At 41.8% G+C, this 5,899-nt stretch overlaps 1 protein-coding gene across 5 annotated transcripts in view; it reads left to right on the forward strand.

Annotated features, from left to right (window-relative positions):
• asic2 (acid-sensing (proton-gated) ion channel 2) overlaps window positions 1-5,899 on the forward strand; it is a 394,155-nt gene that overhangs the window by 297,913 nt on the left and 90,343 nt on the right. The gene's annotated exons all lie outside the window — the stretch shown is intronic.

Here is a 5,899-nt window from a genome sequence, read left to right on the forward strand (position 1 = left end):
CCAAAGCACTTCCCCTAGGAGGCATTCAGAAGACTACCTAGTCAGATGTCCTTCTGATATGAAGGTGTGGTGGTTCTATTCTGAGCTCATTCCAAATGACTGAGCTCGTCACCCTTGCGCATCTCCAAGAGAGCACAAATGACGTTTTTTATTTAAGAGGTTATATCGTCACTCTCAGTATAGCTATAGGTAATAACAGTAAGTAAGTAAGTAAGTCCAGAGTGAGCTCTCCACCCTTTTTCCAATTGAGAACTATGGCCTCCGTGGAGTCCAAAACCCACTAGGGAGGAGTCGCACTTGTTGCTGACAGTGCAGACCAAGCTCTTGCATCCTTTGTGTAGTTACCAAAATGGACTGTAACAGGACCCGAAATGCCACACAAGGTATTTGACTATTCAGAAAGATATTCAAGTACCTTAAAGTCTAGAAAAGAGAATTAGCAAAGTTTGGCAGACTCCCCTGCACCAGGGAATATCCTTGACCAGGACAAGAACTGAATTGTTCCTCCTGAATTCAGGGTTGGACTAATTTGTGAACTTTTCTCTCCAGTATCCTCCATTCCCAGGGAGGCTGAGGAGTGTGAGCTCCCTGAAGCTGGAAAACATCTCATTCGTCTTTAAAATATTGTGCACAGTCTGCCAATTCAGAGGTAGTGCCTCAGACTTTCATACAGTGCAGGACTGATGTGCCTAACCAGGACAGTCCACAACATCCAAAGCTTTAAGGAGCACAGGGTGAATCTTCCTTTAAGCCCCTTTGGGATCTCCCTTTGGATGGTGACTTCTTCTCAAATGGCATCACATGTGGGTTTCATTGATTCCAGGGAATAACTGTGATAACAGTAATATACCATGATTACAAATATTAAATATAATATATATAATAATCAGGCAGCTCACACAGCTCACTAAAATGTTCACTATATAGTTTTTGGCCTGTTAATTCATGCACACTAAACGTGTATTATTATTGGCAGGTTACAGTATAACAGCTCTTCAGCTCTCTAGTTCATACTACACAATAGAAGTTGACAGCATGATGCATGTCAACACTGGCTCGCAGATGTCAATCACCTGCTGCCATGGAAACCTACCTAGAGACATTGTTTACAAAGTTGTTTCTGATGTGAAATCTAATTTTACAATACATGTAGCACCATTAGATTTTCTATATTTGTTATTATGATGTAGTTAAATTAAAATAAAATGACTATACATTCAAGGCAAAACATGTACAGGGATAATAATTAGTAATTACTCTTTTGTTGTACGGTTCTGTAGGAGAGATGACAGATGGATGACTCAGATGCTTGATGGCTACTTGCAACTAAAGCTGCATAATGCTGACATCTAAAGATTGCTGTTGTTTCTCAGAAGTCGTTTTTATCGTGATAAGCTACTTAGTCTAGACATACAGACCATTACTCCTTTGTCTGGTTTAGAATCAGGTTCATCAGCTTCTTGTCTTTTCTCTGCACCTCGATAGCAGAAGAAGTAACAAAGACGGCTTCTTTCTTTAAAGTAACATCTTAAAGATAAAAGGAGGCAGACGGGGTAAAGGGCCTCCTCCTCCCTGACTTCACATCCTTTTTCATTTTTCTTCCCTCACTGTGACTTACAGTTGTTCCACGTTTTGTCAGGAGCACACTCCTCTGCTCAGAGATACGTGAGTAAGCAAAGTCACATCACCTTTTCTTTTTTTCTTGACTTTAACCAACATGTACCCAGACATCTCATCCAAACAATGCCACTTAAACATTTTGCTGCAAATTATGTATAACCCTGAGCCTCGGTGTGAAGCTTAAAAACGCTGCAACAGCTGTGGGGTTTTCTTGGTGAAGGATCTGGAACAGATCAGCCTTTTTGAAGATTTTGTTTCACATCCTGTTCATCATTCTTAGAGGGTTGTCACTCACGCTTCCCAGGTGGGCCTGAATGCTGATTGCCTCATCCGCTAGTGGTGGGAACGTGTGCCTCTCTGTGCATACACTGGGAACTTGATGTGCCTTTTTGTGGTGTATTGCAAATTCAGGGGGTGTGACGCTCTTGTCAGAACGCATTATATAAAGTGTGACGTCCACAGGAGGAATGAGGCCAAAGATTTTCAATGTGAAGAGCTTGCCTGCATGAGATGACAAAGCAGAGATGCATATGCAGTATCGATATTTGCACCCGTGTTGTGTAAACACTTGGTATTTATATTTTTAAATGCTTGGATTGTGCTGTATGGGCAGATCTAGATAGCTGAAAACAAAATAGTCCCAAAAGAATAATTACATGTCATTGCATCTGAATCCAGTTGATTTTTGGCGATTTTTAATGATATATGCTAGAGTTCCAGTTCAATCAACTTTTAAAGTTGCACTACACAGTAAGAATTTATTTACTAGTGTCCTGCAACTTCATGGCAATCATTTGTTGGGAGGTTCTTCACTCTTAACAAGACAGATCCCAGTGTATAAAACCAGTCTGCTGCAGCAGGATCCAGCAAAGTGTCCAACACCTTAGGGATGAAATGGAACACTGCCTGTGAGCCAGGACTGTGGTTTAAAATGCTGAACCCGAGGCTTTAGACTGGTAGTCCATAAACCACTGAGTTAATGCATTTTGGCTAAATTCATCTTTTATATACAACATTAGTCTAGCTCAGAGGTTCCCAAAGTGTGGGGCTCGCCTGCTGGTGCAGAGCCATTGCGGGTGGGTGGGTGGGGGTTATGAAAAGAAAAAAAAATGCTTGGACACTGCTAGCAGGAGATGAAGCATCGCCAAATATGTTTCCAAACCAACTTCCCTCCAAGCCAAAGACTAGAAAATATGGTGAAGCATATCTTCCCTTTGGCTTCACCGGCACAAGTGCCAAGGTAGGTCTCCCCTGCAGAATTGGTTTTCCATGCGTCAGGAGTACGTGCTGGGCTCTCCAAATCACGGACAAACAGTATCTCACATTCTTGATTTTTAGTTCATAAACTGTTCCTGACATTTTAGAGATGTTAGCTCTTTATACGGTAAAGTTAAAGTGGGATACAAATAACATCAGGCTGATCCTGCCGTAATTTCTTCCCCCTGTCCAAATCACGGACTAACAGTATCCCACAGCTGTTTATGTTTTTCAACCCATTTTGCACTGAGAGGCATTTTTTGAAAAATGTATTGAAAGCAATGTTGATTATTACACAGGAAAGAAAACCAACTACACGTAAAATAATTCCACCGTGACGCCTCTGCCTTTCTAAATGGAGGGACAGTAACTGCGTGTGTATATGTAAGCGTGTAAAAACTGCAGATAGTCAGATTAGGAGTAACAGTATTTTGTCTCTATCCGTGATTGTGGAAATTCATCTCATGTAAACAATAATGCGGCGTACAGTGTGACGGGAAAAAAGGCACATACCTTTGACGTTGCGCGACGAACTCTGTATTCCTCGTCCACACGTAAACGCGAAAACAGAGTTTTCAAAAATCTCAGTTTTTGGTGATTTGAAACGCCGTTTACGTGTGGACGAAAGGCACAAACGCATAGAAACACCTGCGTTTTCAAAAATACCCGTGTAGATTGGGGCGAAGATTTTTCTTGTAAAACAAAGGGGGGCCTAGCAAAAGAAGTTTGGGAACCACTGGTCTAGCTAAAGCTCTTGGTAGCCAATGAGAGACCATCACTCCCTTTCCAAATTGTAGTAAGAGACCTATCCAGCAAACTGGTGCAACCTGTCGCTGCATTATTTGTTCTACAACTTAAAAGTAACTACTGCAATTTTATCTCTATATAAAAAATGTGAAATGTGCTGTTTGGAGAAAATAAACAAAATCTGAAGTAACTTTTACCTTTGGGACATTTTGGAGGATCAACAGTTAATAATTTAATTAAGAAAACAGCCCGCATAATGATCAATAATGGAAACAGTACTTTTCAGCCTGAGCACTATCTATAAATTTCCCGAAGCTGCTGTTTCACTTTTAAGGAGTCTTAAAATAGTCGGCGGTCTCAGGGCTCATCATTATCATTTCTCCCCTCACTGACTCCCTGAGCTGCTTTGCTCTTGCCTTCTTTTCCCCTCCCACTGTCCTCTTCACTCAGTCTGACTTCATTTCCCCTCACTGTTTTCTTGACGTTTCATTTATTCATACCCTGCAGTACAATATTTTCTGTTTAGGCTTTTTTTTTTTTTTATTAAACTAGATCAAAGCAGATGTTTGTTATAATGATCAGTCAATCCATCAGTGGGTGGAGAACACACCCTAGTGCAGTGTGCATCTGCTTTACTGTGACTTTTTGGTGTATTAAACCAAGTGAGGGGAGAGAACAATGTGCATGTCAATGACAACGATGACAACTGCAAATATGAAATAAATCACAGTCCACTTCACCTTATCATGAGCACTGCAGGTACCAATCTGTGAGACGCAGTGATTTTTTTTCCACTTTTTTTTTTTTTGCAGCTGTCACAGTCTCAGAGTGTGGTGTATAATGCAAAGTAAAGAAGGAAAAGGGGGGAATGAGTGAGAGAGACATCCTTTGACTGAAAGACTTGAGAGGCAACCAAGATGGAACTGCCTTGACACTACTTGTCATCCAATTGAAAGCTTTTGATGTGAAGAAAACAGAATGACAAATAAAATAAAATAACTCCTGGCTAGACGCTGAGCCATGGGCTTATTCTGAAGACTCTTGGGTGAATCTCAACTTTCTTCTTGCTCCCTGTGCGTGCACATGTGTGTGTGTGGACGCAGTACGTGATTTGTGTGTGTGTGTGCGTGCAGGTGATGATACATATACTCGCTTTGCTTGTACTTTTACGCTTGTGTAGTTTTGGATTGACAGGGGAAGGCGGAGGGATAATGAGCGCTACACTATTCCCCTCAATTACAATGAAGAATGTGAATTGAGGTCACATTGAGCAGTGCTGCAGCAGAAACATCAAAGGCCTTCTGTGCTTCGTGCAATGACGTGCTGTGTGTTTACAGTACGAAATGATGTGCATCCGCGAAGCTGCATGGCAACCAACAATCTCCAGGGACATTTATGCAGTCTGTATGTGTATTCGTGCACAAACTTGACTAGCTGCGTCAGATAAATAACATGTTAGGTGGAGACACCGTGTCAAAAAAATCCTCCTCTTGCGTATGAAATAGACCAGCCTGTCTCAGGCCCTTTGTTTTGTTCTTTGTCAGCTGAAACTTATTCCTATTTCTTTTCCTTCACATGTTTTTGCAGTAGTAATGTTGGGTGATGTGGCTGGGCTCATGGTTCATTGGTGCAGGTTTTTTTTTCTCGAAAAGTTGTGGATGGAGGTGAGGCCAGAGGTTTTTGGCCACATTAACGCAGTCATCATTCACCACTTCCCCTTCATCTTCTCAATTTAAAAGTAGAATCGGAGGCAGAGCCTTCAGTTTTCAGGTCCCTCTTCTATGGCACCAGCTTCCAGTTTGGATTCAAGAGACAGACACTATCTCTACTTTTAAGATTAGGCTTAAAACTTTCCTTTTTAAAGCATATAATTAGGGCTGGATCAGGTGACCCTGAATCCTCACTTAGTTATGCTGCAATAGGTGTAGACTGTTGGGGGATTCCCATGATGCACTGAGTTTTTCCTTTTCAGTCACCTTCCTCACTCAACATGTGTTAACAGACCTCTCTGCACTGAATCACACTTGTTAATCTCTGTCTCTCTTCCACAGCATGTCTTTATCCTGTCTTCCTTCTCTCACCCCAACCGGTCGCAGCAGATGGCCCCGCCCCTCCCTGAGCCTGGTTCTGTTGGAGGTTTCTTCCTGTTAAAAGGGAGTTTTTTCTTCCCACTGTCGCCAAAGTGCTTGCTCATAGGGGGTCATATGATTGTTGGGTTTTTTCTCTGTATGTATTATTGTAGGGTCTACCTTACAATATAAAGCGCCTTGAGGCG

The sequence above is a fragment of the Simochromis diagramma genome, unplaced genomic scaffold (genome assembly GCF_900408965.1).
Source record: "Simochromis diagramma unplaced genomic scaffold, fSimDia1.1 OVJJ01000321.1, whole genome shotgun sequence".
In the NCBI taxonomy this organism is placed as follows: domain Eukaryota; kingdom Metazoa; phylum Chordata; class Actinopteri; order Cichliformes; family Cichlidae; genus Simochromis; species Simochromis diagramma.